Source organism: Ascaphus truei, chromosome 6 (assembly GCF_040206685.1).
Source record: "Ascaphus truei isolate aAscTru1 chromosome 6, aAscTru1.hap1, whole genome shotgun sequence".
NCBI classification, from domain to species: domain Eukaryota; kingdom Metazoa; phylum Chordata; class Amphibia; order Anura; family Ascaphidae; genus Ascaphus; species Ascaphus truei.
The window spans coordinates 118,026,497-118,052,504 of NC_134488.1; the positions used below are offsets into that span (position 1 = coordinate 118,026,497).

General features: G+C 42.8%; 2 long non-coding RNA genes across 2 annotated transcripts in view; both read right to left on the reverse strand.

Annotated features, from left to right (window-relative positions):
- Nucleotides 1-1,458: 1,458 nt before the first annotated feature.
- LOC142496554 (uncharacterized) lies at nucleotides 1,459-13,192 on the reverse strand. Its single transcript, XR_012802054.1, has 4 exons — nucleotides 13,082-13,192; nucleotides 11,161-11,262; nucleotides 4,618-4,689; nucleotides 1,459-1,920 (listed from the first exon to the last, which is right to left on the reverse strand). It is a non-coding gene; the product is annotated as an uncharacterized LOC142496554 (long non-coding RNA).
- Nucleotides 13,193-22,159: 8,967 nt separating this feature from the next.
- LOC142496555 (uncharacterized) overlaps nucleotides 22,160-26,008 on the reverse strand; it is a 132,016-nt gene continuing 128,167 nt past the window's right edge. The window contains exon 3 of the long non-coding RNA XR_012802055.1: nucleotides 22,160-23,381. This is a non-coding gene — a long non-coding RNA (uncharacterized LOC142496555). The remainder of the gene's footprint in view (nucleotides 23,382-26,008) is intronic.

Genomic DNA, 26,008 nt, shown 5'->3' on the forward strand with positions numbered 1-26,008 from the left:
GTTGTCCCCTGGGGTGCTCGGGTTCGGCACATTGCGGATCGGGTAGACAGATTGTTGGGAGGGGCTTGAAATGACTCGGCGGTCTTGGTACACGTTGGCACCAATAACAAAGTTTGAGAAAGATGGAGGGTCCTAAAACGGATTTCAGGGATCTAGGCAGAAACTTAAGGCAAAGATCTAAAAGGTAGTATTTAAAAAAAAAACTGCTAGTGCCAGGCTAATAAATTAGTGTAGGAAGGAGGGGTTTGTGTTTTTAGAGCACTGGGACTTCTTCTCAGAGGTGACACTTCTGTGCTAGGGGAGAGGATGGTTACAAGGTTGGAGGAGACTTCAAACTAAAAATGAGGGGGGATTAAAAAGCAAGAAGTAATGAGCTAGACAGAAACTATAAGGACTGGGCAATAACTGTAGGTCATGGGGGTGGAGTGGGTGAAGGGATAGTTTAGCTACCAGGAAGGAAACCATATTAAATACAGATACTAGGAAACCTATAAAGACTAAAATCCATGAGAGGAGAAAGGCAGGTGCAGATAAGCTAACAATAGCACTGAGTGGCAACACCCCTGAGTGCATGCTTGCTAATGCAAGAAGCCAGGCAGATGAAATTTGGGAGATTGAAATAATAGCCAAACAAGAACAATATGATATGATAGGCATTGCTGAAACATGGTCAGATGAAACTCATGACAGTTAATTTAGAGAGAGTTCCCTTTTTCAGAAGGATAGAGCAATTAGAAGAGTTGGCTGAGTATATTTATATGTAAAACTAGAGTTAAACCCTATTATAGGGAAAGACATTTTTGAAAGGTATTGTGAAAATGTAGAGACTGTGTGAATTTGTAGTTTAGTTAAAAGAACAAAAACAAAACGTAAAGAATCTGGTATAATAAAAATGGGAACATTGTGCAATCAAAATACTATTAAATAAAGATACAAGCTCTAAAACCAAGATCAAGGTGCTTGGTTGCTTATATGTTGTATTGCTATATATGCTTATATATATATATATATATGCTTATATATATTATTGAAGCTCGGCTAACACGGTACTGATACCTCTACATATATATATGTATATATATATGTGTATATATATATATATATATATACATGTAGAGGTATCAGTACCGTGTTAGCCGAGCTTCAATAATCAAAAAATAAATAGATGATACCGTTCTGTGGCTAACGAAATGCTTTTATTTGCTTCATTCATTGTAACATCGCCGGAAGAAGAGATGAGTGTATCTCGAAAGCTCGCACAAATAAAAGCATTTCGTTAGCCACAGAACGGTATCATCTATTTATTTATTGATTTTATATATAATATAATATGTATATATATATATATATAATATGTATATATATATATAATATGTATATATATATATATATATATATATATATATATATATATATATAGCAAAACATGTGTCCCACTAGGAGACTAGAACAGCACTCAAGATATGATGCAAAAAAGAGTTGTATTGTAAAGAACAACAGGCACAAACAAATCCAACGTTTCGGTCCTGTATAGGACCTTCCTCAGGGGCGTGCTGGTGAACACTGCCCATGGAAAACATATATATCCTCCACCAACCTGTGTATGCAATTAATGACAGATGTTTATAATTAAAAAGGGACACTGCAGACGCCTGGGAGCGCTGTCATCACTACGCATCAGACTGACTTCACTGCGGATCTGTTTACATCCGGCTGTCAGATGCCGTTCACATCGCGCATGCGCGTCCACGGGAGGAGCCGGCAAACACACCAGAACTCTAAGGCATCCCCCGTTGCCATGGCGACGTTTCTAAAGCATCTATCACCAGGAATGTGAAGGCAGAAGCGGACTGCAGCAGAGAGCAGGAGCACAGGGCTGTGCGAGTGCGATGACGTCACTTCTACCACTCGGTCAGATCCCTGCAACAAACAAATGGGTGTATTGTTAAAAACATATTGGAGGATTAAAAACATATTCCAGATGTGTGGCACTTATTGATTGACTGCAACAAGATTAATCTTGAATGCATGTATTGTCTATCATTACTCAGCAGAGCTACCAAGATCAAGTTATATGTGGTAAATAGTAAAAAAGAGAACAAAGCAGATACTATTGAGACAAGGGAGAGAATGGAAGAAAAAAGGGGAAGAGAAAAGGTGGGGAAAAAACGGGAAAAACAGAAGAAGGAAATAGAGGGAAAAGGAATATATATATAGAACAACATTACCATTCTCATGTCCGGTAAAGGAAGACTGCACTCAGATCAGTATAGGCAAAAAAGTCTGCATTAGGCATCAATACAAAATGAACAGGCCGCCCAATCCGACGTTTCGGTTCCGGAGTGGAACCTTTCTCAAGGGGGGAACCGAAACGTCGGATTAGGCGGCCTGTTCATTTTGTATTGATGCCTAATACAGACTTTTTTGCCTATACTGATTTGAGTGCAGTCTTCCTTCACCGGACGTGAGAATGGTAATGTTGTTCTATAATTATTATTATTATTAGAGACTGGCACCTGTAGATGTTTTTTAGTACATTGATTGCAAGCTGAAATGTGTTTCTTACATATATATACAAATGTAAATATAACTGTATGCTCATTTGCATGTCTTAGGCAGGTCTGCAACCCCGCCTTTCACCATTATCACCCAGCACACAGCACTTCCACTACAGCAAGGGATTCTGGGAAATGACATGCAAATGAGCACACACCGCCACTTTTTGCTTCAAGCACTCGACAGGGCACCAGGAGCTTTTGATAGAGGGTTTGCTTATACTTGTTCACTAATTGACATCTGATATCTGCATATGTTCTGTGTCTTTAACAATACTCTTGTATTTACATTTATTGTTTGATATTTGATATCTGCTTATGTGATTTGCCCTCTCTAGACTTTAGATTTATATCATTAGCTGAGTGTGGGATTATTTGACATTGGGAAGGGAAGGCTTAGGGAAGTACCTCTGGGACCCTTTGGGACCAGGGGGAATGGGCCAGATGTAGAGGTCACCCCTCGAAACGTCGCCCCCCTGGTTTGCTTTCCTTTTTCCATTTTTGTGATTTTTTTCCTTTTCTTTCATTTTTTCCCCCCTTCTCTTTCTTTCCCCTCTACCCCCTCTAATTTTTGATTTTCTCTATGGTGATATTTATTCTTGCATTGGCGTATTGGCTATTGTTGCTATATTTTCAGTTTATTATTAGTGTCATTAAATTATTCATATTCCCTACACTGGTATTTGCCTATATCTATAGCCATGAGACAGAGAGTGCTGGTACTATCTTTTGGTTTGTTAGTACTTCTGAAGGGAATTAGGGTCCCTTCCTGTTCCGTGCACCCTGCAACCTTGCTGAGTCATTGTGTCAGAGTGCTGTCTATCACCCCCCTCCCTTTCTACCAAGGTCATGCTTTAATTACAGGGCTCTTTTAATTACCCGGACATCGTCTGGAGTAACGAGATTAGCATTACAACTAATGGGAAAACAGATTTTTGGGTGTGCCTAAAGACAATTACATGACCCAAATTATTGTGGAACCAACAAGGAAAGGGACATTACTTCAACTAGTAATAGCAAACAATGTAGAAGTAATAGCAAATGTTAAAGTGAGGGAACATTTGGGAAACAATGATCATAACATGGTCACGTTTGAAATAATCTATCAAAAACACTAATACTGTATATGGGAACAGCGAATGCCCAGATCCGTAAAAGGGTGCTACCTTTAGCATGCCTTTGTACCCATTTAAATGAACTAAAGCTTAGCACCCTTTTGTGAATCTGGGCCAAAGACACTTAACTTAACTAAGGCAGAATCTACAAGGAATACATTGGGATGAAGCCCTAGCAGAAAACAATACGGAAGTTAAATGGGCAATTTTTAAAACATTGTTAGATGAGTGCACTTATCAGTGTATGCCCTTTGGTAATATATTTATAAACTAAAAAAGTCTAATGTGTTTAAACAAACAATTGGGGAATAAATAGAAAGGAATAGGCAAGCATTTAGTGTTTAAGTCAGAAGGGCCAGAGGCATCATATCAGATATATAAGGAATATAACAAATCAGATTAGCAAATATTGAAAATGTAAAAAGGATTGCAATGGAAAGTGAGATCAACACTAAAAAGTTATTCAAGTACATTAATAACAAAAAGATTAGAAAAGATAATATTTTCATTGTGTGAAATGGGCAGGCAAATTATTGGGGATAGGGAGAAAGTGGAGGTAGTATATAAATGAATTACCTCTGTATATGCCGAGAACAAGCTCATTGCAAACAAGAGGAAGCCACAGACTCAACATTAACTAACATTCGGTTAACACAGGAAAAAGTACAAAGGCAGCTTTTTAAAGGTAAATTAAGCACCTGGCCCCAATGGCATGCACCCAAGGGTTTTTACGGATCTAAGTTCAGTCATAACCAGACTGTTATATTTAGTATGCAAGGACTCCAGCGCCATATGCCCAATACCACAAGATTGACATAAAACACATGTGGTACCTATGTTTTTAAAAAGGGAGCTAAATCATACCCTGGAAATTACGGACCTGTAAGTGTGACATCAATTGGAGGAAGCTACTTCAAGGTATAATAACAAATAATATTCAAGAATACCTTTTGGATACTGTTGCAGTAAGGTCGTTAAGACACGCTGGTTGTCTGAGTATAGGCTATTATTCAGAGCATCTAAACATGGAACATAAAAGAGCTTCATTTTAGCATATCAGAACAAACAAAAATAAGTGCCGATCTGGGCTGTGCCCTTTGCCAGAAAGGCCCAGTCTTTAGTCCCTTTCAGGACTGTGCCATCAGGAAACATGAGGGGTTCAAGTCAAGTGGTGTGTCAAGGTGCAAATACTGTACAAACAAGGAAAACAAAACAGATTTTGTGGCAGGGTTTTCTTGTGCTCTGGTCCTTCAGCGCTCCAAAGTGGGTGTTCCTTGTTCAGTGAGAGACACAGGCTCCTGGGAGATCCAGCCTTTTAAACTCTTCTTAGGAGCCAGGTGAAAGCTGGTCAGCTGGTATCTAACGGAGACCTGTTGGGAGAAGTAACCCCATAGCAGAAGCTGAGGAAATAAGAAATAGACGGGCAGAGAAAAGGAGAGTAAAGAAACCATTTACCTGCCATCTACTTACACATGGCTGTGTAAGTACGTTTGCGCATATATTTATTTATCACATCCCTTGAATTAGCACACTGTCAGTCTTTTATTGACTGCCCCTTCCCCTGTGTGGGAGGATTGGGTTCATTTTCTAACCTGTGCTCCCTTTCTCCCTTGCTTTGTATTCTGTTCTGAGGGTCCTGGAAAGACCCATAGAGTCGAGCAGCAGACGCTGGTCCTTGCAGTAGTGCACCCACATTTAGGTGCACGAAGAGGTCCGGTGAATGGTAATATTGAAACCTTTCATTTTGTAGCTCTGAGAGTGCCGTAGTTTCTTTTCCACTCTATAATGTACTCCCGCCAGACAATGTCTCAAGGGTCCAATCCCCCATTTTACTGCCAGGCACTTTTTCTCAATAACGGAGTAATTCACCTCTCACAGGAATAACTTTTGGCTAAAAAAGAGGATAGGATGTTCTATTCCCTCAAACTGTTGGAACAGACCAGCTTCTACTCCTACATCAGAAGCATCAATCTGTAATACAAATGGCCTATTGACTTCTGGGCTCATAAGGGCGGAACCCTCCAAAAGACACTTTCATTCTTCGAAGCCTCTCTGTTATTCCCTAGGGCCTAGACCATAATACTTGGGCAGGGGCACTCTTTCTAGTGAGATCAGTTAGGAGAGTTGTAATTGTAGAATAGTTTGGGATGAAGAGACAGTAATAGCCTGCTAAACCCAAAAGAGACTGTACCTGTGTTTTTGTCCGCAGAGTTGGGACTTTTTTATGGCAGCTACCTTACTGGTCGTGGCCTTACATTCCCACCCCCAATGGCATAGTCGAGGTACTTTGTTTCGGTCTTCTCTAATGTGCATTTCTTAGGTTTGGCCATGAGCCCTGCCCCTCTCAAAGACCTCAGGACCGCCTGTTTAGATGGGCCCGCCAGTGCTTACTGTAAATTATGATGTCATCTACGTAGGCTGTGGCATAAGCCCTATGAGGTCAGAACTTTAACCATGCGTCTCAGGAATGTAATCTGGGCTCCAGGTAGACCAAATATCATCAACACAAATTGGTATAAACCTATGGGAGTGGCGAAGGCGGTTTTGCACTTGGAGCCCTCCTCTAAAGGTATTTGCCAGTATCATTTTGTGAGGTCAAGTGTAGATATATACTCAACTGTACCAAGGGTGTCAAGCAATTGTTTTACCCTTGGTATCAGATATGCATCAAACCCATATAGTGCATTGACCTTTCGGAGGTCCACACAAAACTTTACCTTCCCATCTTGTTTAGGGACCATGGCTATTGGACTACACCATTCACTGCATGATTCCTCGATCACGCCCAAATTTAGCATGTCTTGTACCTCCTTCTCTACAAGAGCTTTACGGCTTTCATACAACCTGAAGGGGCGGAACCATACTTTCATCCCCAGTTCTATCACTATCATATGCTGAACTAAATTTGTCCGCCCTGGGAGATCAGAATGGACATCCCTGAATTGTTTAAAGACTTCTAACAAGTCCCCTCTCTGTTCAGAGGTTAACTAACCTCCCATAGGGATTTGATTTTCATCAAATGTATTCACCTGTGGGGGCTGAGGACCCATATCCATTTCTCCTTCAACAGGGTGAACGAACAGAGATCTTTGAACCTTCCAGGGTTTCAGTGAGTTTACATGGTAAATCGGTTTACCCTTCCTGAACCCTCGGTGAGAGATTTCCTAACTCACATCTCTTATGCATCGTATTACTTCAAATGGGCCCTGCCATTTAACTAGAAATGTACTCTTACAACTAGGTAAAAGCAACATCACTTGGTCGCCTGTTTGGAACACCCTTGTAGGAGATGCATAGGGAGGTTTAAAACAGGAGACTGATTTAAGGGGAAAATAATATACAGGCTTTTTATTAGCTGAGGTTTTTAACAACATAACGACAACTTACTGTATATGTCAGCAAACAAAAAGGAGCAGCCAAAAGAAACATAGCTAGCACAAGACCTTAGTCCCTATCTGTGGGTCGTAGGGCTAAGCCCCTTACCAACAATAACACAAGGTTCAGAGTGGACCAAGGTTTACCTTCAAGGTTGCCAGCTTCCTCCTTCCAGTATAGGGGTTGGAAAGTTCAAGGGCAGGACACCCTCCCCAGCGGCTCAGGGGATCTGACTGTCTTGTGCACAAGTCCAGCAAGCATGGAGCTATGATGCAGTATCTCACTTTAGGGGTGCATTTCAATGTCCGAAATCCCTGCCAGTAGGCCTTTGGGGTCAGGCCTAAGCAATTCTGAATGGCTGATTTTTCCAGTTTATAGTCCCTGGCCTGGTCTCCAGGAAGGCTCTGAGGCAGCGACAATACTTTCAAAGGTTAAACAAAAAACCTCTTGAACCTCTGCCGGCTTCCTTTTTACAAAGAGAATCGATGGGCTCTGGAAGTTTTGGTCAAGCAAACCGAGGGGACTTTGACAGCAGTTGAGTCAGCTTTTCATCCTGCGCAGCCTGCTGCTGAACCTGGTGCTGGGCTTGCTTCTGCAAGTGCTGCAGTAGTGGTCTAATCTGTTGGGTTTGCTTGGCCTGCTTGTGCAGAAACTCATTACAAAATAGTTCCTCTTTTTGTGACCCTTTGAATGCAGGGGCCGCTCAAAAACCCATTGCTAACACCATATGTTGCAGAAAGGCTGTGAAGACATGCAGGTTGTCTGAGTATAGGCTCTTATTCAGAGTCTGAACATGGAACATAAAAGAGCTTAATTTCAGAGTATCGTAAAAAACAAAAAAAAATCCCGAACAGGACTGTGCCTTTTGCCAGAAATGTCCAGTTTTTTGTCCCACTCAGAACCTAGACATATGTTTTCCTTGCTCAGCTATTAGACAGGGAACTACCCTGTCACAGGGCGCCCTGGCAAGATGTCCCATCCATCTCTAACACCCCTACCATTCCCTATCCCCCTCTCACACCCACACCTCTACCCCTCCCTCTCTCACATCCAACATGTCTCCCCCTCCCACTCATCCTAGCCCCCCTCTCCCTCACCCCCCCACATTTTCTCCCCCACCCTCTCATCTTCTCCCTCACACTCCCACCCTCTCATCTCCTCCACCCCCTCCACCCCCCACCTTCTCATCCTCTCCCCCACCTTCTCATCCTCTCCCCCACATCCCCACCCTCTTATCCGCTCCCCCACATCCCCACCTTCACATCCTCTCCCCCACACCTCCCCACTCTAATCCTCTCCCTTACAATCCCACCTTCTCACCCTCTTCCCTACAGCCCCACAGCTCCACCCTATCATCCTCTCCCTTCCACATCCACATTCTCATCCTATCCCACACCCCCACCCTCTCCACCACACACCCACCCTCTCCCCCACACACCCATCTTCTCATCCTCTCTCCCCACACCACCACACTCTAATCCCCTCCCTCACACCCCCACCTTCTCACCATGTCCTCTAAACCCACACATCCCCACCCTATCATCCTCCCCCACACCCCTTCCCTCTCCCCCACACACCCACCTACTCATCCTCCCCCCACACCCCCTCACTCTAATCTGCTCTCTCACACTCCCACCTTCTCACCATCTCCCCTACACCCCACATCCCCACCCTATCATCCTCCCCCCACAACCCCAACCTCTCATCCTCTCCTCCACCCCCACACCCCATCCTCTCCCCCATCATTCTCTCTCTCCCCCATGTATACCCCCACCTGTCTCCCTCCCTTCCTTACGCCCTCACCTCTCACTCTCTCTCTCCTTCCCTTACACCCCCCATACCAAATACACACAATAAACTCCCCCCCCCCCCAGTACACACCCCTTACATTGGGAGAACTCCGGTGCTGCACCGATCCTGTGGGCAGATGCCAATGTTGGGCCTGAACCAACTTCCAGGGGGCGCGCTTGGGAGTGGGGCTTCAGTGAAGGCTGGGCCACATCAGGGGAGAGAGGCACACTGCAGCTAGGGAGACCTAGCTGGGCCCCCCGCAGCCACCGACACTGGGACAGTTGTCCCTGCTCTCCCCCCCCCCCCCCCCCCACATCCCCCACCGGCGGCTCCGAAGCACAAAACAAGCACAAAACAAATGACACAGGGTCATCCCTTGAGATTGGAGGAAAAGGGATTTCACCAGCAGCGAAGGAAGGGGTTTCTTACAGTGAGAGCAACTCAAATGTGGAATGGAGACTGATGGCACATACAAAAGAGATCTTCAAGAAAGGGTTAGACATCTTTTGAGAAAGGAAAGCTATACCGAGAATACCAAATAAGTTAGCCATAGGAAGGATGTTGATCAGGGGAGAAATCTGACTGCCATTACTGGAATCAGAAATTAATGTATTGTCCCCCTTATAAAACATAACTGGCTGTTTCACTGAGGTTTTTTTATTGCCGTCCTCTGGATCAATATACTGTACATTCAAATATAAGATGAGTATCTCAGTCGACTAAATTTGAAATAGGTAGAATGCGATGCACCCATGTCTGAATATACTATGTAACTACAGTATGTTACATCATCAGCGAATCACGCATGCGGCAGCAGCTGCTAACTGTCAAAGGTGATGATGATCAGTGCAACTTAAAAACAACAGTATAATTAATGTGTGTGTGTGTGTGTTTATATATATATATATATATATATATATATATATATATATATATATATATATATATATATATATATATATATATATATATATATATATATATATATATATATATATATATATATATATATATATATATTGGGGAATCTGGGAATTGAATACAGAAAATAAAATACACTGCCAAGCAATTGGCATTCTGTTTTTTACTCATAAAACAAGAGTGTACTTTGTGCTTCATCTTGCTTTTGGTACAGGAAAGGGAAAACACAAATGGTAAGAATACCCAAAAATGAATAACATTAGGGGAAGAGATGTATTTAAAACTGAAACACATATTTCTATCACATTTTAGCTACTCGAGGGTTTCATGTAATTACATGAGAACGACATAAGGAATAATAAACAGGCAGCACTGCAGTGCTAAACTATCATTCTTTGCGGGGAATCTTTTGACATCTATAAACTAGGAGAGCAGAGCACTGAAGATTTATGATGGTCACCTGAATCTTTGAGACATATTACTTCCTTATAAAGCACGGTTTTGGCACAGTTGATTTCTTAGAATTTTGAGCTGAATTATGTATTTTGGGCTGAGAATGTTGATGCAAAAACAGAGTAACACTTAAATAAAAGTATGTGCTGATACTGTACATTATTGCATATAGTCACAAATATCATCAAGCCCTCCAGTGATGTATTAAGTGCTGCAGCAAAGAAGACATTCTGTAGCATTACTGGAGAAAGAAGTATAGATTTTGCAACATATTAGGCTGCAGGATATTTTCTTCTGAATACCCAATACAATGTGACAAATCTGTGATTTTACTAAGAATGATGTGTATAAAATATCTCCCTTTTCAAGCTCTCTCTCACTTTTATTTTCCCTTTTTACTTCTCCTTGTCACGTTTTCCTTGAGTCTTGTTTCCTGAACAAGTTAATGTGAATATTTCACCACATGGCATGGCAAGCTCCGGTAAAAATGGCCTTTTCGGCAGGCGCTGCTCTTGGTAGGGAGTGCAACAATGATTGTCAGTATCACGAAGTTAACGCTTAACTGCTCAACACTTAAATTTACAGCAATTGTAATTATAGCTGCTCACACATGCTCAGCAGTGCATGTTACACTTAGATCTTACAGTCTATATTATGTTAAATCTTTGGAACATTAATGACCAGTCTCCTTGCCTCCAAAACTAGAATTAGTCTATATAGATACAGTATGTTGGGTGCCATTCTAGGCCATTCAAGATTTCTTCATTTGCAAGTATTCAAGTGAACATACTGTTTTGATGGAAAAATGTGCCCTGAGATTACACTATCATTTAGCTGGTAGAATATGATAAAATAGAACAAAAATCTTCTACCATACTGTGGTATAAATATTCTGGGCAATGATACTGGACAATAACCAAGGTATAACTTCACTTACTAACTTCACTTACAGATATTAACACAGCTCAAGCTTGTCTCAAACCGGATGCACTAACCACAGAGTGAGGTCTGCAATGGCCGGTCTGTACAAAAGTCCCACACACGAGGTGAATCTACAGAGAAATGCAGAAGTCTACAGTTGGCACAAATATGACTTGCAAGGAACATACAACCATAAGAGCTGACAAACATGTTGTTCTCTACTAGAAATGGGCAAACCAGTCCAAATTCGTACCCTGGAATTGCACGGATTGTTTTGACCAAATCCACCCCCCCCCAAAAAAAAATCCATCTGCAGATAGCGTACTAAAAAAGCAAATGGATTAATTCAATCCAGATGGATAAAAGCGGGAGAGAGGGAAAGAGAGAGACAGATTTCAAATTTAATATGTTAGTTCCCATTTGTATATATATCCCCTGAAACGTCCCTACAAATAAATTAGGGAGACGTGCCTGTGCTGCAAAAGTTGCACAGGATATGTAGAAGGAAACGAGCACAGCATCCGCATCAGTGGATCAAAAAGAGATAGGGCAACTCCAGATGTAGTAAAATTGTGTTTATTGCACAATCCGCTTAGCAATGAAGGTGTAGGAGACACACCAACATGTTTCATCCAACAGGACTTTGTATTGATAAAGTCCTTTTGGATGAAACATGTTGGTATGTTTCCTACACCTTCATTGCTTGGCTGCTTGTGCAATAAACACAATTTTACTACATCTGGAGTTGCCCTATCTCTTTTTGATCCACTGATGTGGATGCTGTGCTCGTTTCCTTCTACATATCCTGATTTCTATCATTGAGGATTGCACGCTGCAGAGTTTTTCCCTGTCTTGATTTCACTGTCAGGTAAAGTGCAACAGCCCCTCTGTATTTACCTTTCCAGTGCCTGCTGTTTTATTGATCTAAACCCTATGGGTAGGTAATCAGGTACCAGGTGACCAATCTCTGTGGGCCTTAATCTCCCTTGGGTGATCTCTGTAATTATACAGTTATTATGGACATTGGGACTATACTCTGAATATATTGTTCTTATACAATAGAGCACTTACTGGTGAAGCACCATCTACCAAATCACCAATGCAAAAGGAGCACACCTAAGGTACATGAGCAATCCGTTTCTGGACGAATTGTTAAGAATCCGAACATGGATATGCTAATGGCTATGCAAACTTTATTTAAAGGAGTCTCATCCCACACTTCCAAAATGGATTTCCATACCAACTATATAGAGTTGATAAGCCTAAGGCACCAACCTAATGACTGGGATGGCGTCAGACCCAACAGAGCTAGAACCCACAACCACTGCTTTTCTAGCATATTTCCATGCCAGGTACCTCATGGGTGCTCCTTTTTCAACACAGGCATGTCTCCCCAATGTACTAAATTATTCGGAGGGATGTTTGTAGAGCTATATAGGCAACTGGCGACACATTACCTGTGAAAGGTCCCTCTCTCTCCCTCCCTCCAAAGGAACTCGTTGGATTCAAATTGCCCCAAAATTTAACCATATCTATTCTCTACCATTCTGAAGACAGAAGAAAAGGTGAGCTGGCATATGCATGATTTATGTGACGTGTCTGAATGATGGGTGATTGGCAGATGAATATTTGAGAACTATATAAATATGTCTGCGGGACGTTGGTTTCATTACGATTGCAATTGCGTTGGATGTCAATTCTTACATCCAACTTACAAATTAAGCATTCACTAAGCCAAAAAAGCTATTATCATGCAATAAAGTCCACTCAGTTTAATGGCTTATTTTGTTAATAGCAAAAATATTATTTAATGAATGACACCCTTGTAATAATATTTTTCCAGCTGGGCCAGTACTAAGCTTTTCAGCTTTAAGTTGCTTGTCCAAGTAAGATATCAAAGTACTGAACAATCCATTCAGTAGAAAAGCGGTTTAATCCTTTTGGACTCACCCTTAGACATATGGCAAGTGGACTGTCAAATAAAGCTGTTACTGTGTACCAAAAAAAAATGGTTATACAGGAAGAGATTTCCTCTGCAGAGCATGATTTCTCCAATTCCTGAAATAGAGAAGAAAATGCAAAGTTCACTTCTGACTTCAATCACACAGAGGTAGTTGCCACTAACCCCAATTACGTTATTTAAACTAGGGGCTGTACATACAAATTGTGTGTCCGAGATGAACAACTTCCCCATAAATGTACCTATAAAATGAGTATTCTAGAGATGTGATCACCATTAAGTTGCTGATTCTGTGTATTCACCTATTGAATTCAATGAGATCTATGGGTGTGTCATTTATTTTGGAGAAAAAAGTGTACGCCTGAGCAAAGCAGAGCTAATCATTCTGATTGGTTAATATCATAGGCCTAATCTGTAAATGTACTTCACCTTTTTTAGTCTAGAAAACAGTGGTCTGGATTTCAATAGTGATTTTTCATAGACAATGTTTATCCCTATGTATCCCGCATAATGCAGACTTGTATTACGAAAGTTGAACAAATCTGGCAAAAGAAAACTTGTGTTGCCACCTGCTGGAAGCTGTGATATGAAATAGGAAATAGAACGCAGGTTTGTTGCAGAATGCTGTTGTTTGGTTGACAAAATGTTCTGATGACTGCTTTCTCAAAGTAAAACAGTACAGGTCAAATCAATATTTTCCCTAAAGATCCTACTACCCAGGGTACGTTTCAGATGCCGACTTGGATACACATGAGTTATACTAAAGCCTGGACTCAAATGGGTTTAGATCTTTACAGTAGTTTAAAAAAAAGGGACAGAGTAGGTTTGCCAAGTGGTCCTTATTTAAACAGAGGTATTATTGAGTCCACTATCTTAAAGCCTCAAATCACCTTTACAATCCAGGTCACTCTGGAAAAAGACCAATCTGTATACAAATAAAGACCAATCTATATACAAATAACACACATTACTCACACGGGTTCCCAAAGAATGTTAAATTCTCATAAACATAATCTGTGTTTAAAATTCAGATATAAAAATGAAATACACATGGAAATTACATGAATTATTCCCAGTTCCTCTAAGTAAAAAAGAAGACAGAGTTAATATTATTATGTCCCCTATGTTCTAAAGATATATGCATTGGCAATACTCAAGTGAATGGCCCTCCAAAAAATCATTTTCAGCTTCCGAGCATATGACACGTAGCAGGCTAGACTCACAAACTGGTTTATTTTTTGTGTGTGACCCAGCTCAGCAGACCTTAGCTGAGGTTACAAATACTTATTTTGTGTTTGTCTGGCTACCCATTACTTTTACAGGTCACTTTACCAAGCTTGTAAAGTTGACGATGCCAGAGTCAACCACTGCTGGAGTGCATAAAACCAGGAGGACCACTGCACCAGTGATGTTGGATACTATGCATCCTTCAAACCAGTGGCTCTGATTACCAAAATTACAAAATTCAGACAGAAATATGCTAGGTTAAAAATGGACGAACTGGTAGAGGGGATTAAAAATGTAAAATCCTCCAAAGCCCCAGGCCCAGATGGCTTCTCGAAAATATATTATAAAAAATTCACAGAAATTTTAGCACCTCACCTATCAAATCTTTTTAACTTGGTATTCTCAAATCTAAACTCGCCCTTAAACATGCTTCAAGCATCCATATCCCTCATACACAAAGAAGGGAAATATCCAGCCTGCTGTGTGAGCTACAGATCGATCTCGCTAAAACACTGATATCAAAATATTCTCCAAACTGTTGGCAAACAGACTACATTTGGTTCATACGGACCAGGTTTGATTTGTACCAGGTAGGCAGGTGGCTGAGAATATCAGACACATCATCTGTCTCATTGCTTTAGCATCCACCCATGATACCCATGCTCCACTACGCAGATTAAGAGTACGGGGCCCAGCTTCCGTGGATTACAACTGACCTTATAGCGCTCTACCATGTTGTTATGGATGCCTTTTGGAAAAGCTACAAAGTATCTGGCACTACCAAGGATCTTCATAACTACAGAGGCCTGTCGAATAAGTACACAAAGCAAACAAGACACGCAAAAGTACAATATTACTCACCAGAGTAATCTTCACCAGAATACATCAAACCCAGCTAACTTCTGAAAAGTCATCAACAATATATTCCAGCCTTCTAGCCATCAACAACCATGTAATATCATTAAGGAGGATATTACTCTGACAAATCCCACTGACATTGCAAATGCATTTGTAACAGTGTTTCCCCCATGGGAGATTTCCCTGTTACCAGGTTATGGATGCTACCTGTAGGCTCACAAATGGTTGTGGTGTCCGCCGATGTTTGTGGGGACTGCAGAACAGGCTTCTGAGGTACATACCTGACATTTACCCCATGGTACTCAGCGCCTCCATCTGATGTAGGCTCCAGATGTATGAAGGTAATCTCCGACAGTAGAACAGACTCCTCTCCCCCCGGAAAGATTGCGCAGCAGGCAGGAGGTATAATAACAGGAACTAGTTTATTCTTCTGTACAGTACAGTCTTGAGGCAATTCTGCCAAATACAGTCACAGCTCTGGTCTCTCAAACTTCAGATGGTCACTACGGGTCAAGGGCCTCTGCAGCAGTCCTAGCTCTTCCCTGATCCTCTAGCAGGACCAGGGGTACAGGTCATCACTCACTCCCCCGAAGGGAAGTTAACCTGGGCCTGACAGTGCACGGCAGCCTGGGTGTGATACCTTGTCTCTCTCAAAGTTAGAGACCAACTAACAATTTGGAGAAGCAACCCCCTTGAGTATAGAAGGGGGAGGGTACCAGGTCTAAACCCAGGATTGGGTAGAACACAGACCTGATCCCACCTCCTCTCCTGTCACTAAAGCGTACTGACTGAGTGGAGAAAACCTATGATTAGTACTGGCACTGCCTGTTCTTACCAAGACATATGCCAGTGAGGGCAGAATGGTAGCCACACCCAGCCATGGCTTCACATTCCATTAATACTTTGTGGGGTGTGCTACTAACTTATTAGTGAAACGCAACCCGAACTACAAACATGAATCTCATTCTGAGAGTACCCCAAATAGCCTCACCCTCTGCCAACACTGCCCACAACTTTCAATTTGTCCCAGTATCTGAAGAGGAGATTACACAAGCGCTCCTCAAATTAAAACTAAGGAGCCAACGTGGACCAGATTTACTGCAATTTAAGTTTCCACGACTAGGTGCTCCAGCTATAGCCAAACCGCTTGCTTCCCTAGTCAACACCTTACTCCGCCACCAGTCTAAATTCTTTCAAAACTAAAGCTGTCTCACATTTTAATCAGGTCTGTAACTGTTACATACGCCTATAACATATATTATCTCTAACTGTGCATGCAATGTCTTGTATATAATGTATAACCCTGCTCACTTAATGTAACCATGTATTTGTAACCATGTATTTGTCATCATAACTCTGTACCCAGGACATACTTGAAAACGAGAGGTAACCCTCAAAGTATTACTTAAGTAATAATCCCGAAGAACAGGACTTTATTGGCCAATATGCCCTATTCTGAGGGGATTATTACTATTATAGGCTAAATGTAGGCTTTTTTCATAAATATGACACATTTGTATAGTTATATAGATTTTTTTTATTAAAATGGTAAATACATTAAAGCACCTCTATATACACTTACACTGCAGCTATCTATATCCAGATACTGCTGCCCTCTCTGTGTACACACACACACACACACACAAACACATACACACACAAGCTCCACACACCAACTCCACACACACAACACACTGCAGCTACACACACACACACACACACACACACACACACACACACACACAAGCTCCACACACCAACTCCACACACACAACACACTGCAGCTACACACACACACACACACACACACACACACACACACACACACACACACACACACACACACACACACACACACACACTCACACTCACACTCACACTCACACTCACACTCACACTCACACTCACACTCTGTAGCTACACCCAAACTCTGCTGCTGCTACACAAACATACAACACAACAGCACCACACACACACTGCAGCTCTACACACACACTGCAGCTCTACTCACACACACACACACACACACACACACACACACACACACACACACACACACACACACACACACACGCTGCTGCTACACACAAACTCTGCAGCTACACCCACAAATACTGCTGACACACACACACATACACACACACACTGCAGCTACAAACAAACTCTGCAGACAGACACTTACTTTGCAGCTACAAAAACACTCTCTCCCTCCTCTCACTGTGTTCATGGAGAGAGTGGGGGAGTCACTGCCTGGCTGTTGCCTCCTGACCAATCCCCTGCCCTGTCTGAGAGCTGTTCCTGCCTGCTGACCAATCCCCTGCCCTGTCTCAGAGCTGTTCTTACAAAGGAAAAGCTAATTGGCTAGAAATAAACACTTGGCAAGCTGCCAAAAATTCCAGGCATTACTGAATGAATAATGCCTGGAATGTTAATCAATCAGGGAGAAGGAATTTCAATAATGCCTGGAATTTTACAGCTTTAGCCTATAATATCTGGTAAAACATTTTATAAATAAAAATAAATAAATCCCAGAATAAGATCCCCTCTATGTTGCTGGGGCTCGATTCTGAAAAAGCATTTGACCGAATTGACTGGTCCTATATGCAAAACACATTGGAGACCTTCAGCTCCATGGAAATTTGTTAAAAGCATTTCTGGCACTGCATGTAAACCTAATAGCAAGGTTTGTCTGTCAAGGGTTCCCATCCAACCTATTTCCAATCAAGAGTGGTACCAGACAGGGCAGCCCACTGTCCCCTCTAATTTTGGCACTTTGTATGGAGCCGCTGGCGGCAAACATAAGGAATATATAGCTATACAAGGCCAATCAGGCCACAATCAGACCAATTACCCTAAACTACTCAAACCATTAACAGATGATATACGTGCGTGGTCCGAATTCAGGATATCATGGATAGGAAAAATACAGGCGATCAAAATGAATGTGCTCCAATGTCTATTGTATCTATTTCAGACACTGCCCATTCCGATAGGATAGGAAATAAAAAATCTACAATCATTTATAGCCAAATTCATTTGGAGTCACAAAAAGCCCAGAATTAGGAAACGTGTGCTCACCCTGCCATCGGATTCGGGAGGCCTGCTCTACTTTGCTTAATCTCTTACTACAGAGTGGTACAGGTCGGACAACTGGTACACTGGCACTCAGAAATACATCTTAGACGTTGGGTGAGCCTGGAGTCGGCTCAAAGTAGGCCAATTCCTTTGGTCACTTTGTTATGGCTATCAGGGGGACATATGAAACCTGGGCACTGCGGATTTCTGCTAGAAAATTTATTATAAGCCAATAGTTGACATTTCGGCCTCAAGGGCCTTTCTTAAAAGCAAATGGCCCTTGAGACCGAAACACCAACTATTGGCTGATAATAATTTTATAGCAGAAATCTGCAGTGCCCAGGTTCTTCCTTTCATATACAATATTGGGAGTACCTAGCAGAGATTCCTGAACCAGGAGCACCGGTATTTATATAATTTTTCTTCCTTGGGGAGTGCAGCATTACCCTTCAAACTACCAGGGGGACATGACTTATCCCATAGAATCACTGGCCCAACGATAGCACACTTCCATTTAGGAAATCTAACGATTTCAATTCCACCTCACAACTAAAAAGTCCCTAATGACCCCACTGTGGGGAAACACAGAGTTTGATCAGGATTATTAACCCCCCTACTTCAAAAACTGGTCAGAGGTGGGGAGCTCCAGACTCTATGATCTGCAGTCGGATCTTAAATGTAAAACAAAAAGAACGATTCCTGCGCTCCTACCAATTAGGCTAAGATAAAATAATATTCTCATGAAAAAAGGTATTTTGTTAAACCCTCTGGCCAAAGCATTTGTAAGCCTGCATGCCACGTCAAGGCAACCCTTTTAATGCAGGTACCTACACTATACTGTATATATATGTAATAATTGTCCCATGGACTGGTGAAAAAAAGTGTTAAAGCCCTGAAGGGGTTAAATAAAGGATGAGCTTATGTGAGTAGTGCAATTAAAATCTGGCTGAAGCCAGTATCATACTTACCTTTGCTATAAAGGTAAACAGGGTGCACAAATTCCCTGGTGTGAATATAATACAACTTACACATATACGTCTCTCTGTCAGCCTTACACATTCACCCACCATTCAATGGAGGGTGATGTCCAGAATGACACTGGGGTGTATTACCAATTTTCCAATTAGTGCAGGTATAATACACCCCAGTGTCAGTGTGGACATCACCCTCCATTGAATGTACTCAGTACATAACTACTCAAAGCGCTTCCCTTCAATTTCAGCACACACAGAGGTTGGAGCCAGCAATGTGATGGCGGCCAGGCTCGCCTCGCCACACATGAGCAGTGGCAGCCGAGCTTGGTGCATATGCGCTGTGGTGGCCGGGCTCGGCGCACATGCATAGTGGCGTCCGGGCTCGCTGCACCACACCGGCGCAAGCGCAGACCTAAAAAAATTCCCATTCCCATATACAGCGGGTTTAAAGTAAACAAAATAAGATGCAAACAAATAAAATTGATATTTTGTGAGCAAACTCAGATGCAGTCTAAACACCTGCGGTAACCCAGACCGCAAAACACACTAAAGAAACTGGTGTTCGTGGCGCAAAATGAATGTGATTATAACAGTGCAATATAACCGTGCAATAAACCCAGTGAATATAAATAAACACTGATATCACATACTGCAACTCCATGGAACATGATCCTCTGAAGTGGTTCCTCCTTGAAAAACCTCATGTAGAAAAGAAAGCACAGATGCGTGCAATATGGGGCATTAACATTTTACTTTCATTAACAAACAACACAAGGGGGGAAAGGACAACTCACACTTTCCCCGCTGGTCAAAAGCAGAGAGTGACTTTGGGCGCACTCCAACCCTGCTCCAGACTCAGCTTCAGATTCGGCTCCTTGCTGTGTGTGTACCCGTGTGCATGTCTTCCCCTTTCTGCGTCTCTCATTTGCATCCCGGGTTGCCTTGCATCAGTCTCGCGTCAGCCGCTCTGGTTACTGGTGGAGTGGGTACGGTGGCCTCTGCAGTCCAAACGGCATTTTGGTATCTCGGCCCTGTCGGGCCTGATGGGAAAGTCAATTACATATATATGCCGGGCGCCTCCTCGCTGCCACCCTCCTGCTCATTCCGACTCGCAGCGTCAAATGACGCCGCGGATGTCACCAATGTGGCGTCACGCGGTGTCTCATTGCCATGGCAACGTGACGCCGTGGCATCAAATTATATTGAGTCACCATGGCAACGAGACGCCGTGTGACGTCAGTTTGGTGACGTCCACAGCGTCATTTGACACTGCGAATCGGAAGGAGCAGGAGGACGGCAGAAATGAGGCGGCCGGCATACTGTATGTAAGTGCCATGGGGCGGTGGAATTCTAAATCCGCCACTGGTCAAGTCTGAGATGGCTTAAACCTCCCAGGCTAACAATCCACGTGAGATACAAGGAAGCTGATTAACAAGCTTACTTTATTTGACACAGCTGCAAGCAGAAAATGGTGCAATGTGTCAAAGCGAGTTTGTTTTTTGGCTTGGCCCACCTCACCATTTGATGTATAATCTACTATATATAAATATAGACATCTGTGTGCAAAGGAAATCTAACTGGTGACAAGGTTGGCAGCACTTATTCATTAGTTTTAGCATATGCTTGTAAGAGTAAATGCACCTTTAACATTTTGAAAACAGACCTTTTGTCAATGTTAATTTGCAATACAGCTTATGTACACAACCTGTTCAGTGCCATAAATTCTGTTTTGTGGGCCATTGCCTTCAATGGGAAAATGTTATCAGCTTCTTCTTTGACTTTCTAAGTATTGAGACAGGGAAAATTACTCTGTTTTAAGTCAAATAAAAGAGTGATTAAATTCTATGTTCTTTGTGTTGTTTCCAACATCTCACAATGAAAAATGCTATTAAAGCAATCCCAAAACCATAGGAAGACTGGCGGTGGATATTTGTATTATTTTAATGGTAGTGAAAAAAGCAACAAGGAATATCAGCAGCAAGAGAAGTGTTATTCCACCGATGAGCTTCAGCTGATAAATCCCTGAGCATGGTTCAATCTACATTAAGTAATGGCAATGTGCATTGAGCTCCCTAACGCCAATTTTATAAGAAGCAATTCTGAAACAGAACATCTTGGGTTCTGTGGATTAAGGCAAGGGTGCCAACTCCAGTTCTCAAGCCCAACCTAAACAGGTCAGGTTTTCAGGATATCCCAGCTTCCGCACAGGTGACTCAATCAGAGGCTAAGTCCTTGACTGAGCCTCTGATTGAGTCACCTGTGCTGAAGCAGGGACTGATTAAGCCCCTTGTACTGAAGCAGGGACTGATTGAGCCACCTGTGCTCAAGATGGGATATCCTTAAAACCTGAACTTGTACATTTGTTACTTTGTACCATGAACTTCGTAAGCATGACAGGGACATTTTGGAGTACGTGAGAATGACAAAAGGTACATTTGATTATATTTTGGAATGGATAAAGGACAAGATATCCCTTGTTTAGACTAATTTTTGTCGCACAATTCGTCCAGAAGAAAGGCTCATGCTTACTTTGAGGTTAGTTGGACTACTATTATTGTGCCATTAAAATCTTAATAAACTTAAGCTGTTTAATATCGCTCTCATTGAATGGAGGGTTTTTGGTATTTGTATTTTCTTATGAGGGAGTAAACAAGCTGATTGTTTACTATATAATATTGTTATGGATTTGGAAGGCACTACTGATGTGTCACCGTCGGATCGTGTGACTATAGCTGATACCCAGATTCAGAGATCTAGGGAAAATAATGCACCTGCAAACACGTCAAAATGCATTCGCGATTCATTCAAATATTATTTTAATGCTGAAGGAGCTGTCCCATGGCAAAATAGGGTTTCAAAATTGTTAATAACCAATAAACATAATAAATCTGAACTTGTGGTTCAGCATTTTATTAATGATTTAAGTATGTGATAATATATATTGAGACACTGATTTGCAATTTTCCATGGAATAAATGTTGTCATATAGTATTTTAAAATGAGAGTAAAAACAGAGACTATGGGCCTCATGCAGAGAGCAGCGCTAACCGGAAAAGCGGAATTTTTTGCCGAAATCTGCCTTTAGAAAGGCAGGTAATGGCGAGTTTTGAAAGAAGCGCCATTTTTTTTTTTATTTGCAAATCTCGCCGCGCGGCTGGCGAGAACCTAAATCTCTCCATTGTTGAAAACGGCCGTATTCAGAGAGGCGCGAACGCCATCTAGCGGCTGTTCGCGCCAAAAAAATGGCGCGATTTTCAACATTTTGCTTCGCCAACAAAAGTTGGCAAGAAACTGGAGCTCGGCGGCCGGTGGGGGAGAAAAAAAAAAACGCGATTTTTTTACAACAAGTTTCAACAGCGCTCATATCGCCGGTTGAAACTCTCCATATGCAGACAGGATTTTAAATGCAGTTTTATGACCTTTCTGCATATGGAGATTAAATCACGCCAAAAAAGGTACTATTTTTTTCTTTCTCCAATTAATTCCACCGCTGCTCTCTGCATGAGGCCCATGGTGTGAAACAGTAAGAAATGTATTAACAAGTGGAATGGGAAAACTCAATATAAAATCCTTTTTTTTAACAGGTAGAACGGTTAAACGTTACAAACTCAATATACAATAACAAGTTGTTCCTAACTATTTTTTTTTTTTTTCGTTTTCTTGTAACGCCTTCAAAACAACAGCTTCAATGTCTTGCATTAATTTTTTGACATGGTCCAATTTTTTTACAGTATGTACTGTATGGTATTCGACTTTTAAAGAAATCTAACTCTTCATCTGCATTGTCTTTAAATGCATAACTCATAATTTCTCATTTTTTCTAGAGAAATCAATTGTTTTTTTTAATTTGCTTCACGCCTTCATTTTTAGGGGTTGTGGCTCTGGGGATGTTGCAGTCTCACACAATGAATCTTCATCCAATGTAACATCTCCAGATGCGTCTTCTGTAATTTCATTCAGTTCTAGATTTGACACCGTTTTTGTAAGCATCATCTGGTCTTTCAGAAACTCCATCATCTTAAAGAACGGCCATATACTGTAGATGTATTTTTGTGAGCACTTGTGCCTGCTTCCCCTGAGTGTGGAGGTTTAAATTTCTTAAGTTCTCTGTGGAAAGCATCTCTTAAATTCTTCCACTTTCCTTTTGCGAAGTCACCTAAAAATAAAAAAAGACAACACATAGGTTAATATCAAACGGTAAAGCACTTTGCATTTAACACATTTTTTTTACAAAGCTGTAGGCTATAGCACAAGCATTCTGCCATTAAACATTTTACACAATTTAAAAAAATGATTAAATCAATGTACTTGTGATGGACAATATTTCCCCAATTTCTCTCCACAATTTTTCGTGCAGGTACCGGTCTTGGTATGCCTTGCACCTCTGATTCCACAAAGGATCTCTTTTAAACACCTCAGAAATTTAGTTGTTCTATTGTAGAATTATCTATAGTGTATAACAAAGTACTACTCCACGTAGAAACTACCAAAAGGAAAGATTTGGGCAGGAACCAGGCAGAAAATTTGAGCTTCGCTCTAATTGGTTCGAAGCTTGTCACGTAACACGGCCGTTGTGCGGAAAAAAAAACAAATTTCTTTGTCTCCTCAAAATGCTGCCGCGCTTCATCGTGCGCACTATGGCCGGCCTAATAGAGGTGCTGTCTGTTGTTCACGCCGTGGCGCTCACTATAATTGTGGCCAAAGAGTATCAGTGCCTGCAGAGAGGGGAACAGAACATCCACAGGATGCGGCGTCTGGGATGTTGGTTTGGAGGATGTCTCTGTAACATCAGGGGCAGTATTATGACGTACAGATGTGTCCTCCTGGTCTCTCCTGCTAGCCCAGGGAAATCTAGTAAAATATGTGGCTCTCACACAGAAACGCTGAACATTTCTGTGATATTTCTGCAGCCAGACTAATGGCCCATCGAATTAACACAGCAGGGTGCCCTGCTATTTGAATGGGACTGCAGGAACACCTGCTGTATTAATACGATGGGCCATTAGTCTGTCTGCAGAAATATCACATACATCTCACAGAAATGTTGCAGCATTTCTGTGAGATAGCCACAGATTATGTATAAGGGAGAAGTTAGGTCTGTGGTTTAGGCTACAGCCCCACGCGCTGGGGTTGGCTCCACGCGCACTGAGGTCGAAGTATCTGTTGGCGCATGCACCGTCTCAAGCCACAATTTGCTTTCTGTGCTGGAGCTGCAGGGAGAAAGACAAGCGTGCGAAGGGTGGGGCATGATGGTGGCGCGGCCATAACGGCACCCGGCTGGTTCGCCCTCATTGGCTAAACCGCAGGGGCGGCGTGACCATCTCTCCGTTGTCATTTCTAAACACAATATTCTTGTATTTAGAAAAAATGGTCGAGCAATGCGGCAGCAAATTGTGCACCAAGGTAGCTAGTGGGGCCGGCCCCATTGAGGGGCGGTTCTTTTTTCCTGCAGCGCATGCCATAGTGCGCGCTTCTGCAGCAGGCACTGGGGACCAGTGCCACCAAGAGGGTGACACAGCCAGTGTTGGCGTCCCGAGTCCGGTGAGTCAGGGGGCCTGGGCCCCCTGCCGGTCATGTGTAACTGTCGACGGCCGTGTCAGGAGAAAAAAACGCTGAAATTCTTGAGGTTCGGAGATCCAATCAGGGCCTTTCCCTTGGGCGGGGACTAGTAGCTAATATAAATGTAGCCCATCTAACCCTGCCCCTAAGTGAGATTGGGGTAGGTATGCCCTTTCCTGGCTACGCTATGTGGTGGTGCATTCCTGTTGGTAACAGGAGGGTTGAGTGCTCCGTGGTGGTGTGGGGAGAAGCAGGACAGGAGGGACAGGTTACCTTGTTCTCAGTAGGTGCATCGCCTCCAGCCAGCAGAGATCATCTGTGGTTGTTCGGGATGAGCCCCTACTGACATTCCTCCATACAACGGAGACAGTTACAGACAGCATTGTCTTTTCTGATGTTTATTGTAGGCAGCTGATCAGAACAGTGTCAGGACGAGCTCACCACAAACGAGGCGGGACCGCGGTGCTGAGGTGTGATAGGATATAACGCCACCCACAGCCACGAGGGCACGGAGTAGAATGGTCTGGGAGTCCGAGTCAGGGCAAGAGAGGTACGGATGGTGGAGGGTGCTGTTAGCCAAGTCCGGGGTTAGAGAGAGAGAGAGACGTAATCATTTACCGTTTGCCGGGTTCGGGGTGCCAGAGGTGCGGAGAGTCGGATTGCCGTAAGCCAAGTTCAGGATGCCAGAGGTGCGGAGAGTCGTATAAGAAGCTGTTTCAGTACACGAGGAAGACTGCAAAACAAGACAGGACAGGACTAGGGAGGCAGAGAGTGATGAGAACAACTGGTTCTATGCTCAGCCGACGAGCCAGTGACACTGCAGGGTATATATAGGTGAGAGGATCCAATGGCAGCGTAGCCAGGTGGGGGTGTGTGGATGGGCCAGGCTGTGACAGGGATAGGTCCAGAAGAGCTCCTGGAGGAGGAGCTATAGAGCCCAGTAGTAAGGCTGCATTTGATTGCAGCATTGGAAAAGGGTAATGTGCCTTTAAGAGGCTGGTGCGCCTCCGTGTGGCCGCGCCTCCTTGTGGCTGCACCTGCGGGAGCGTGACCGGGCACACGCCCAGACCTGATGGCAGAAGAGGGGAACTGACGTGCACGTGCGCGTGCAGAGGAGACGGGGATCGGCGTCCTGGAGGAGAGATCCGTGTGAGGCGCGGGAGGCCCTAGCAGAGCTGCGGGTAAGTGGGGAGCACGCCGAGTGCGGCGTGACTCCCTGTTCGT